Source organism: Gekko japonicus, unplaced genomic scaffold, assembly GCF_001447785.1.
Source record: "Gekko japonicus isolate JY-2015 unplaced genomic scaffold, Gekko_japonicus_V1.1 scaffold69, whole genome shotgun sequence".
Classification (NCBI taxonomy): domain Eukaryota; kingdom Metazoa; phylum Chordata; class Lepidosauria; order Squamata; family Gekkonidae; genus Gekko; species Gekko japonicus.
Genome location: NW_015175972.1, coordinates 274,383 through 284,728, shown reverse-complemented (window position 1 = coordinate 284,728; position 10,346 = coordinate 274,383).

Sequence of the window (10,346 nt, the reverse complement as noted above, 5' to 3'; positions counted from 1 at the left end):
AAGCAGTACGCGGTAAGGCGATTCCCCCCGGGGGATGTCTGGTCGTGCGAGGATAGATTAAAAAGATCGAGATCAAAATTTGAGCCGGCATAATGGTGAGATTAGCTGTCCATCTGAACGCACCCTAAAGGGCCTACAGTTAGGATCATGTAAAAGGGGTAACCACCACTGGTGTAGAGATCCCAGTTTTAGTCATTCTCTTTCTGATATGTACACCTGCATGTTTTCCCTGTGGGTGAGAGGGGCTGTGGCTCAGTGGAAGAGCCTCTGCTTGGCATGCAGATGGTCCCAAGGTCAATCCCTGACATCTCCATGTAGAAGGATCAGGTAGGAGGTGGTGTGGAAGACCTCGGCCTGAGGCTCAGGAGAGTCACTGCTGGTCTGAGTAGACAAGACTAACCTTGATGGACTCAGGGTCTGATTTGGTATAAGGCAGCTTCCTGTGTCCATGTGTCTCCCATGCTGCAAAAAAGCAGCTGGGGGTGGGTGGGGCAATTTAGATAAAACAGCAAGGGGAAAATGTAAATTCTTTCAGGGCCATTTCACTTATTCAATCCCTGCTCCCCAGATCCTGATCACTGAAGAAAAGTAACAAAGGGTAATACATTTAAATATATATACACCTTGCCTTTCCTCAAGCTCAAGCCAGGTGCTGCAAGCAACAGACTTTAAAATATATTAATCTCAACAATAGCAGCAATAAAAGTGACAGAATGCCCATGTAGATTGTCTCCAACATAACTGCTATGCTTTAGCAAAAAGCCCTCTGGGGGGAAAAAACTGGTTTGCAGGCCCTCCTACAGGCTAGCAGATATGGGACCTGGCACGTGTCCTCTGGCAAACTGTTCCATAATTGTGGGGCAAAACAAGAAAATGCCCGGTTTCTGACAGAGGATGTGGGTATTAGCCGCAAGGAGGGAACAATCAGGAAAGCCTGCTGGGCAGATCTGAGAGGGTTCCTACAGGGTTTTTAATAAGCAGCAACCTCTGGTTGAAATTTGAAAGAAATTGGTTATTTTTCTTTATGACAATTCTGCGTTTACTTTCAGGGCACACAGATGTTGCACAAATGAGGGCCATGTGGCTAAAAGACTGACACCCAATATGCAGAGGCTTCAGAACAAATCTTCAGGCCTTGTTCTTAGTCCAGGAGGCTACACTGACTGTCAGGATCAGAACCCTCTTTTTTCCCCTTCATCCCTTGTCATGATCAGCGTGACCAACTATTCTTCACAAATTACTGTATGCAACTCACCAGACAGCAGTATATTTTGGAATCACCAAGCAGCAGCTTGTGTTTCTTTTTCAATGAACATTCTTCCATCATATAACTGATGTCACCTTCTGAACATCAGTTTTGGAAATCAGTGTTCTCTCTCTACTCACCCATCTATCTAGACTGAATCACTGCATTACTACTCTAAAGAACAGTGGGACCCAGGGCAAAGAGGAGAGAGACATCCCTGCCATCTTCAATATCCTTAGTAGTAGGTTCTGGGAAAGAATGTTCCTTGCCATAGATCCTGGAAAGCTCCTGCCAAACAATCCTAAGGTAGATGGACCAATGGTCTGACTCAGCATTGGACAACATTGTGTGCTAACGTGAACACTTGAGCAAATGATATAGCAAATATCCTGCATTCTTAAGTGCTGTGGAAATGTGAATGTGGACATCACTATTCTTATCTGTATCCAAGAAGCCCATTGGATTGGATAGTTTTTGTTTCGTGTCAAGCAGACCAAGAGAACAGTTCTAAGCGGTCTACTCAGAATCCTACTCCAGTCTATTCAAGGAGGCACACTCCCAGGAAATTGTTCTTAGGAGTGCACTGTAATTTTTTGAGCTACTGAACTCAAGCAAAAGTGACTGGGTTTTGCTGTAAGGCTCCTATGGGTCAGCTCCTCCCTGCATGCTAGCTGTATGGTCTGAACACAGCTGTGCTCTCCCTGTCTGCTTCCGCCCACTTGCAAAGCATCCTATTTCCTTTTTTGCCATGGGGAAACATGCAGATTCTGCATTTACCGATGGAATGACTTTAAAATGTGCAGTCCAGATCACCCAGTCTTGTAAGTCAACATGCAGTAAAGATTCGGATTAGCCGCCCTTTTCTATCGATGAGGATGAGCTTTGAAAAGGTATGGGCATTCGCTATGGACATCCTGACCAGAGCAATCTACATCTCTCTGGGGTTTTGAATACAAATGACAGGTTGGTTGTAAGTTTTCTGGTACAAAGGGACAACTCACCCCCTCAAATTGACTCGAGGCCTTTTATATTTATTTATTTTTTATAATATTGAACTAGAATAAATCAATATTATAGTGACAGGGCCTACATCTTTATTTTACTTCTTACTGTTTTTACAACCAAAGTCATAAATAGCAGACCTTTTAGCACAACAAAATACCATAATGCTGTTTCTGGAACAAGTGAGATTCTTCTTGTGGCTGAAATCCTGCATTTCCATCAGAGAGAAGACAAATGGACTAAAATGTCTACAAGCTTCCAAGAAACAAGAGATCCTTCGTTATTTAGATCCTCCATTCTTTGGGTTCTGCAATATATCATAGTCTATTTATCTGTTGCTACAGCAGCCTGCAGTCTGAGAGTTCTGGATGAGAGATGCATGTTGGGAAATGTAGCTGCGATCAAAATAATTGCCTTAATGCAACAGTAACGTGATATGCTAACATTCAGCCATCATGGTGAACGGATAGTGTCAGTGTTTTAACTACTATCCCTACTCCACTAAAGTGATTACAGTGTGAATCACATATAGTATTTTAATCTGGTGGGAACCAGAGAATAGCAAATGCAATAATTTCAGCCGTTACTACAGAGTGCGCTGACAAAATAATGGTTTTATGGAATCCTACCTGTCTTAACATGGTTAAGAAAGAACAGAGCATTCTAAAGTCCTTCTTTGTCAGTTAGAGCGTCTCCTTCCCCACATTATGCGAGCCACACCGAGATGTCCCATCTAGCAGTGGTTCAGTGCTATAAATCAAGGCTTTGACTGGTGCTTGACATAATCCCTTAGGAGTTTACCCTTTAATTTATGAGATGAAGAAATGTGCAGGTGGAAGCATATGAGGAAATGCAACATTTCTGACAAGATCTGTTTCCTCACGGTTTCTCTTGGACAGACCTCAGCAACAGGACAAAATCCTATTATAAGGCTGTGTACAGTATGGCCTGTTTAGGAGTACCCACCGGGACATGTGGCAAAGACTCTGCGACAAACCCCAGTCTCCTTATATGGGGCTCTTCCTATGAACACAGGGGAAGAGTTCAGGGGCTGGGACTGAAAGGGCAATTATTATTCCAGCCACCTGAGAAGTCTTCATATTGTTCCAGTGGCTCCCTTCATGACCGATACAAAATGGCTCCAGCAGCACCTCAGTGAATGATTCTAAGTGGCTTCTGCTGCCTCTGGTAGGGAGGCCAGAGTGTCTGCGTCTCTTTTCGGTGACAGTGGCAAGGATCCAGGGAGCCTTCAGATCAGAGCCATCAGAAGGTTTCCTGTCTGACGTCCTGACAGAAGCAGTGGGTCCCCAACCGCTGCTAACTCTTAGGCTTCCGGCCGGGGCTCCAGCCTGAACCCCGCTGTGCTATCAGCGCCACACCAGATGCTTTTCAGGATACTGTGGTAAAACTGTGCAAGGCATGAGCTGCAGTTTGGGGTTTTCTCCGATGTCAGCCTCAAAGACAAATTGGATGGGGTGGGGGGTGGGGGAGAAAAAGATGCCCTGCCTTGTCATTGCTCATTATTCATGCTTGTTTTTCTTTTGTTTGTGCAGAAAAGAAGCAATGAGTTTTCGAGACAGATTGTATAAGGGGCTGGAATAAGGAGAGAAATCTGATCAACTGTTGACCTGGCTAGGAAAGGGCTAGACCTTTTCCAACCATGGCCTGACCATTACTACTTTGATCTCATCATTTGTGTGTCCCCCTAGTGGTAAAACAGGGGCCACTGCACCTTCTGGTTCTCACACTTCTGGAGAACGGAGCAGGTAGAGGATATTCTTTTTGCGCTCACAATGTAATGCTCAATTCATTTTGTTTACATTTAATATATTGCTATACTGCATTTCCTTTAAAAAAAATCAAAGCTTCAGTCAAGTCAGACAATTTTTTCCCTCTTAGGTGACCATTGTGAAGATACAATTTAGTTCCCCTCATGTCATATCTTTTCCATGGACTTTCCAACCTTTCTGCATGAATACCTTCTTGTCTCATGGAAATTAGACAAGAAATTAGATGTTCTTTGTTCAGGACTGAAAAGCCAGCATTTTTATATTCGTATAATATGGGTTGTGTAGCACCTCCTCCCTTGGTAGGAATTCTTATTCTTAGATGGATGATGACCCATCCCTGAGAAGTCTGGTCTGTTCCACCATCATGGCATTTTGGGCTGAAAAGTAAAGTTTACCCAAACACTTCTTGTTCAGGAACAATACAGTTCCATGCACGTATAAACTGAGGTTCGAAGTAGCCAGTGCCTGTTAGATGTGGCCATCAGAGCTACCTGTATCTTGAGAGTTGGTCTTCATTCTCCACCTCTTTGTCAGCCATGTAAGAATCTGCTTCTGAACATCAGTGATCAATAATATTTGGAGATCTGAGCTCACACATGCAAGAAAGGGAAATGAACAGAGAAGTCTGGTGGCATCCTATCTCTTTTAGTGAGCTCGGTTGTACTTATACGCAGGAATAAAGTTGAAGCTCCATCTGATATGGCACATAGTGCTGCTGGGTATTGACAAGCCATCTCTGGGAAACACACACAGTTCTCACAGTCTGCTCACTGGCAGTTGTTTCCATCTTCTGCAAAAAAAAAAAAAAAGGAAAGGAAAGGGGTTGATGCAGCATGATTATTTTCTGCTTCAGCAGGTAGAGCCCTGGAAATCACAAAGCTTGGCCTCAGAGGGTGTATTTACTGGACAGGGCAAGTCCCCCTTGTCTCTGGACCAGTGAGCAAAAGAGCACAGCACAAAGAACACCAACAGAGTCCTTTGGCGGGATCAGTGCTCTAGATCACAGATTACAAAGAAGAAAAGAAATGTGGTGGATGTCTCAGCAATGAGATGATGACCAAACTTCTGGACTGAGTTTTAGGATAGAATTAAAACAAGAACTCCAGTATTTCAATTGTGGTGCTGATTTGAATCATTTGACTCCATTGCAAGGGTTTAAACCCTCTCTGGAATGCCAGGGATTTGCTGCAAGCTGCATGAAGCAGCAAGAGAAACATGGCCCTTAGCCCTCAGCCCGCTCCAGTGGCCTGCTCAGAACTCTCCCCTTGTGTCTCTGCTCTTCTGCTTGACAAGGCAGGTTACTTAATGCAATGGGAAGGCCAGGAACATTCGTCACTTTTAAAGAAAGCCAGCAACATGCCTACTGCTGCCCTTTATGCCCCACGCTGCTTTTTTCCTCCAGTTACAAAAAGCATGGTTTCCCCAACATGTGTTGGTGAAAAACTAACGGGTGAAATAGCATTCCAAGCTGATGGTATACGTGCCATGATAAAATGCCAGCAAAGTGTGAACTCTGAAACAGTCATTTCAGAGCTAAAATAATGAAAACTCGGGAGTAAACATCTTGCACAACTACTGGGTGGAGTGCAAACTAGGAGAACAGAGAATTGTTTGGGCCTCTAGAGGGCGCAGAGTTACTATTTTTCACTCGTTTTGTAGCTGAAAGTAAGACATGTAGGTAAGCTCAACGTTCCAGTTCTTTGTGGGATGCATTCTCAACCTTAAACATTCACAATCAGTCTGTTGTACATCTTCCAAGTGATTGTAAGTTTCCTGAAAGAGCACCCAATGCACCTGGGATACACTTCCTTCACCTACAGTAGCATTTTACTCCACATGCATCTATGTTGTTATCATAATGTCCATCATTCATTCATTCATGCACAGTCAACTTTTCTCCCTGGGACTTCAGGTGTATTATAAAAAAAAATTTAATTCTATCACACAGCATAAGTTGACAGTGATAGAGGGATAAAAACAAATCTCCCTGGGGGGGGGGAGTTCCAAAGTTTTGGTGCCACAACCAAGAAGGCCCTTTCCTGGCTTGTTACCTTTCTAGCCTCAAATATTGGGGCAACTGAAGCAGGGCCTCCAAAGATGACTGGAGTGGATGGGGAGGTTCATATGGGAATAGGCAGTCCTTAAGGCATGCTATTTAGGACTTTAAAGGTCAATACCATCACCTTGAATTGTGAGCCAGTGTAGATGGAACAAGACTGGAGTGATACTGTACTCTGTTCTGTACTCTGTGACCCATTCCAGTCAACATTCTGGCCACAGCATTCTGTGCCAACTGCGGTTTCCCCATGAAGATTAGATTGCAGTAATCTAATCTAGATGTTTCCAGGGCATGCACCACAGTGGCAAGATCTGTCCTCCCCAGGAATGGTCAAAACTGGTGAAAGGCACTCCTTGACACTGCTGTTCCCAGTTTATCCAACAGGAGGCCTGTGGGTAGCTGTACCCCCAAACTATGAACCTGCTCCTTTAGGGTGAGCGCAACTACAATCTTATTCTACAGTCTAAAAAAAGTGCCTCCTAGAATGTTGCACAATACTGTAATTCATATCCCTTCATAAAATGTCCCCTGAACATTTCTGGTTTGCACATTCTGCAGAATGATAAAAAGGCAAGAGCTTTCCTGGCCTCCTCAGGCAGGCTGTTCAACAAGGTAGGAGCCACTGCAGAGAATACATATGTTGCAGATCTTACTCATTTGCAGGGTTACACTCTCTGACAACTTTCCTTGGATAAACAAAGCTGTGGCAGAGCAGCTATGTGGGCCCAAGACCACTAAAGTCTTTGTAGATGATAACTAATTCCTTGAACTGAACCACGTAACTGATAAGTAAACAGTTGAGTGACAGAAGAATGGGTATGACATGCATACTCCTCCTAGCTCTAGATAGTAACCAAGCTGTGGGGTTCTGTACCAACTGGAGTTTCTAAGCTGAATTTAAGGTGAAGTTTACAAAAACATTTGCTCTAACACAGCTCTGCTCCTACAGATCGACACTTTTGGAGTATTCCCTGCACACACACACCCCATTGCTGCCGCCACCATGAGGATTAAACAAAGATTTGGGATTTCCAACTCACTGTGATCTAAACCTGTGACTCCCCACTCCTTTATAGGTTTCAGTGGTTTGCTAAAGCAATGTACAGTCTCAGAACTTCTCATTAAATGCCCTTTTTACATATCACTCTTCACTCTGTACTTTATTTATTTACTAGGAAAAAGGAAATAAATACAACGGCCTCTAGAAAGAGGCTCTGGGCGGGTGCCCTGGCCTTGGACACTCAGTGTCAATTTGCTGTTTGGTGTAGTGGTTAAGTGCGCGGACTCTAATCTGGGAGAACTGGGTTTTTCCCCACTCCTCCACTTGCACCTGGCTGGATGACCTTGGGCAAGCCGTAGTTCTTATAAGAACTGTTCTTGAGAAAAGAGCAGTTTCTGTCAAGAGCTCTCTCAGCCCCACCTACCTCACAGGGTGTCTGTTGTGGGGAGGGGAAGGGAAAGGAGTTTGTAAGCCGCTCTGAGACACCTTTGGGTTGTGAAGGGTGGGGTATAAATCCAATCTCTTCTTCTTCTTCTGTGGTATAATGACACTGAGTCCACCATTTTCTCCAGAGGAACTGATCTCTGCTACCTAAAGAACAGTTGTAATTTTGAGTGAGCTCCAGCCCTCACTTGGAGATTGGCAATGATGGTTCCCCAGAAGGGAATGGTTGGTTTGGAGGGTGGAGTCTATGGCTTTGTACCTGTCCGAGGTCCCACGCCTCCTGAAACCTCACCTTCTCCAGGCTCCATCCCTCATATCTCCAGGAATTTCCCACCTGGAGTTGGCAACCCTATCTCCTTCCCAGCCAATCATCAATCTACCTTTATTTCCCCCTCACTCTTCAGCTTTCCACCCCTACACACCTGCAGCCTCTCCCGTGCTCTGAAGCCCTGACTGCTACGTCACATTGGCTGTCATACGGGGGCCACCTCAGCAGCATATAAGGATACAGAGCCCACCATTTTCTCCAGGGGGACTGATCTCTGCCATCTGGAAAGCAGTTGTAATTCTGAGTGATCTCCAGCCCTCACCTGGACACATTTTACCTCAGAACAGCAAACTGTTTAGAATGTTAGAGGCAAAAGCCAATCAAGTTGCATATGCAAATGACCTCTGTATTCCGAGGCAAAGGCCAATGAGGCTGCATATGCAAATAACCTCTGTGTTCTGACTGGCTATGGGGGGGGAGAGGAACAGCAAAATGTTTAGAATGTTAGAGGCAGGACTCAGGCAAAGCAGCCAGTGGATAGGGAGACCCTCTGAAATGACAGATCAGAGAGCGAACTGATTTTGGAGCGTGTGGAATGTTCTAGAGAAGTGCCACCACCATTCGGCTTTTATTTATAAGGGAGATAAGTTCAATTTATATACCGCCCTTCCCTGAGTTCACCAGGCTCAGGGCAGTTGCCAGCAACAAAAAATACAATATAAAACCAACATTGGAACAGTTGTTAAAACAGTCGTTAAAATATGGCACCAAACTAAATACAGAATGCATTACTGTCCTGCAAGCGGGAGGAAGCAAAGTGGGGAGATGGTACCCATTGCTGTTCTCAAGCAAAAACCTGGAGGAATATCTCTGCCTTACGTGCCCTGCAGAACTGAATAAGGTCAACAGTTAGAATTGAATTCATTCTACTTTAATTTTTCTTGAACAATTAAGGGGGTCCCCCACACACTCAGTGGATATCACCTCCTGTTTATTTTGGAACTTCTGGCCTCTAGCTTTAATAACTACATTTCTTTCAGTCCCACTGAAAGGGACTCATATCTCATTTATGAGAGGATTCACAAACAGGTCACAGCTTAGAACCTCCCCCCCCTTTCTTTCTTTGTTATTCTAACTAGAAATGTTTCTGCCAAGTAAATGCTCACTTAGGGTTGCCAGCAGTGAGGTGGAGCCTGGAGATCTCCCGCTTTTACAACTAATCTCCAGCTGGCAGAAATCAACTCCCCTGGAGAAAATGGCTGCTTTCTCCCCTGGAGAAAATGGTGGACTCCGTGGCACTGTACCATGCTGGGGCCCCTCCTCTCCCCAAACCCCGCCCTCTCCTGGATCCACCCCCCAAAGTCTCCAGGTATTTTCCAACCCAGACCTGGCAACCCTTTGCTCACTCCAGGCATCTGATGAAGTAAACTCAATGCCTGAAAACGTATGCCAAAGTAAAATGTTGTTATTCTTTAAGATGCCACAGAACTCTTCGTTTTGACTCATCAAAATAACATGGTATTATTTTGGAATTACTTCTACAATGTTTGGTGGTAAACTACAATGCACTGAGGGTCTCTGCCAAGAGTATAATCTCACAACAATACTTTGCACAACGCTGAGCTTCAATGAGCTGATTTGTGGGTCAGGTTAGGTGAACTGTTGGGCACATTACAGCATCCAGGCCATGCTTATGAAAACCCTGCGGTAGATGGAGAGAAGGAAATGTGGCTGAAGTAGCACAGACCTATCCCCAAGATTATTGTCTGTCTATCTGTTTTTCACACTAATATCCTCCCAACAACCTCAGCGTGGGACAGGTAGAATTCTCCCTCTTATCAATGACTATCAACAGTTGAGTTGGTCTTGTACCCCAGACTCTGTGCCACATGTAAGCTGGTGTTGTTTTTTTGGACGCCTAGATTAGGCTCAAGTCCTCAGGGATTTATCGCAAGAATGTCTGCATCTTCAAGGCCTCTCTTGACTGAGACATGTAAGAAATTGGCTTGTACCTATCTCCCAGAGTAGGGAAACTGTTACAAATCTTCAGTACATCAGCCCAACTCATATGAGCATCAGCAGGCCCACTTACATTTAATGTTAATCCACAGCTGTGACTTTTATGAAGAAAGAAAGATGAGATACAAGGACAATGATAATAATAAAGCCCGATCTCGTCAGATCTTGGAAGCTAAGCCTACCGTGGCAAGTACTTGGATGGGAGATAAATACAAAACTGTTGTAGTGCACCCTATCTTATTTCCATTATTTGAAAGGTAAAGATAAAGGTAAAGGCTCCCTTGCTCGAAAGCCAGTCGAATCCGACTCTAGGGTTGCGGTGCTCATCTCCGTTTCAAAGCCGAAGAGCCAGCGCTGTCCGAAGACGTTTCCGTGGTCATGTGGCCAGCATGACTAAACACCAAGGCGCACGGAACGCTGTTACCTTCCCACCAAAGTGGCACCTATGTATCGACTTGCAATTTCTTGCTTTCAAACTGCTAGGTTGGCAGGAGCTGGAAATAGAGACGGGAGCTCGC